Here is a 2,911-nt window from a genome sequence, read left to right on the forward strand (position 1 = left end):
GCACCGCCCACTTGTGATGACATATATGTATCTCGCTAACCGTTCTAGCAATTTGTACCAAACTCGGTATGGTTATTGTGCTTGCCACATAAAAGCAAACCGTTGAAAATTGTTGAAATCGGTCTAAAATTACGGCCGCTTTTCATATAACGGTAAATTTCAGAAATGCTTGAAATTTCAATATTTCGAAATTTAAGGACGCTAATTTACTTAAAATGTATACACCCCGGCTTATCATGTAGCGGTAGCTTTCGGAAAGGTGGAAAACATATATTTAATACTTGCGCCGGGTATTTAATGTTCGGCTCCGCCCGAACTTAGACTTTCTTACTTGTTTTTTATTATATTTAGCTCTTGTTTAAAAAATGTTCCTAGTTCCTACCGCCGCAGAATCGCCAGAAATCCAAAAAAAGCTAACCAAAAGCCTAAAGGTCTGATTATGCATACTTCGCATAACTTCGCACTACCATTTGTGCCAGTGTGATCAAAATATAACTTAAGAAAATGTAAAGCAAAATCTAAACTCAACAGATCGCTAAGTTTTTAAAAGTTCTGCTAATTTCGGAATAATGAAATACAAACAAAGTATATACGAAATTACAGTTTGAAGTTTATGCGAAGTTGTGCGAAGTTATGCGAAACATGCATAATCAGACCATAAAGCTAAATGTACAAGGTAGGAAATCGCTAGAGTTTTACTGAAATAAAAATCTCCTCTCTCAATTGAGTTTACATGGTAGAGCAACTCTAGGAGATATTCACTCTCAGTGTTGCCGCGCCGTCTCAAGAAAATGTATCCCTGACCAAGCCAAAAATGTATCCAAATGTATCCAATTTTTTTTGTTACATATACATCTCATAATTTGTAAGAAAACCAAACATTTTCATGAAAAATACATAATTTAACCCATCCTAAGGACTTGGAATACATGTGCATAAAATCAAGCATTTGTAATTTTAATTTATAAAGTACATTTTTTGTGCATAAGTATTTTGCAAAGTAAATATAATAAGTAGCAAGTACACTCTAAAAAGAGCATGTAAAACTACTACTGAAAAGTATCTATTTTTCAACAAGAATCAGTGTTGCCATTTTAGCCGTTTTCCGGCTAGATTTAGCCGGTTGCGATAGCAAACAGCCGGAGAAATTTCGATTTAGCCGGCAGCCGATTTGTTAGCCGTTTTGCGGAAAAAAAAATTAGCCGTTTTTAGCCGATTTTGCTATTTGCCTAGTTTTCTTAAATTTCAAATATGTATATATGTTTCCATTTTTGACTAAGCGACCCAAAATCTGTTAGAAATGGCTACTAGCCTTATCGTGGAGAAAATTTTCATGTCAGGCAGGGTTGAATGAAATTGGGCCGATTTCGCTTATTTTTATTTTAAACGAAGAAGGAATTTTCTTCATAAAATATTTGCCATAAAAGTCTTAATTTTAAGTGTGATGTTTTATTCGCAAACTTAGAAAATAAGAATTTCTTTCACTATTAAGACATTTAAGATGCGTTTGTGTTTGGATATTGTGCCAACAAACAGAATAAATATTACATGTAGATATTGTCTTTCCAGATAGCGCATATTCAATTTTGCCTAAATTACAAAACATCATTTTTGCCCACTCCCAAAAGTTTAAGGTAAGGGAAAAATTGATATTTTCAGGCAGTATGTACACGTATGTATTTTTTTAAACAAATCTTTTTGCTGAGAACTTATTTAAATTCCAAAAACCGAATGCCAACTTGAATTAAAGGAACCAACACTGAAGTGAGTCAAAATGAAAATAAAAGAGCACAAATTTCTATGTAAAGCAAAACTCTCTGGGAATCCTACGAGACATCTGCCGGTCATATGACCGGTCATCTAAATTGGAGATCTGCAGTCTTTAGGCATCATATTTTACATCAGAATTGAAGGGATTTCTGAAAAATCTGACCAGTTCTTTTGTGTAACTGTGATTTTGCATCCCTTGTCAACATATGGCCTCGGTTGATGTTAACTTAAGGTCGTTGTTTTACTGCTTTAAAATTTGAGGGGAAATTTTACAGCGTTTTTTATGTGTATTGGTTTCTATTTGAGTGAATTGAGAATCGGTCAGTCTGAGAAGGCCTTGTAGGGAAGACAATAGGTTTGTTCGTCGAAAATCCAGCGAGAATTATCACTCAAAATATCAGATAGTAAGAAAAAATGCTCCCAAGTTCTCTCTCATGTAGAGAAACTTGCAATTTTCTGTACGAACGCAAATTTGCAAGTTTTTCTGCCAGCTAGTGTCCATGGCTGCATTTCAAACAAAAGAAATTTGTATAGAATTTTTAAAATTCTTTCAGAGGGGCAAAAACAGGATCTACGTGTATATATCTTGTCAGTCCGATTTTCTTCAACATACTTTTCAATTTCTTTGTCGGGTTTACTACACAGTTTTTTTTTGCCGAATACCTTTCAAATCATCACTAAATTAATTAAGTAAACAAGTATTAACTTACATTTTTCATTTTAAAATCGCTCGTTTGTAAATTTTTAAATTTAACGAACTTGTTTATTCAAATTATCGTCGACAAAAAACCCAACCATGTGCCACAATCATATCTTTTTCCTAATTGCAAATTCTTGCTTGCAAAATTTTTTCCGGCTCGAATTTGTAACTGCTCTCCAAGAAATAGTCTTTTTACTCGTGATTTATTTAAATAAAACATGTGAAATTTAGTTGAAACATTTTAGCCGGTTTTATTTGCCAATTTAGCCGGTTCGTCCAAAAAGTTCTGGCAACACTGACAAGAATCTGTATAAATATACGTATGAGATGTTCAGTATTTGATTTTGAACTTGGGATCTTTAAAATATACACATATATAGAATGTTTAAAATTTCAAAAATTTTCAAACTACAAATACATTTGAGTAGTCTACTTGCAAAG

The sequence above is a fragment of the Rhagoletis pomonella genome, unplaced genomic scaffold (assembly GCF_013731165.1).
Source record: "Rhagoletis pomonella isolate Grant_MI unplaced genomic scaffold, Rhpom_1.0 Rhpom_scaffold_00005, whole genome shotgun sequence".
NCBI classification, from domain to species: Eukaryota; Metazoa; Arthropoda; class Insecta; order Diptera; family Tephritidae; genus Rhagoletis; species Rhagoletis pomonella.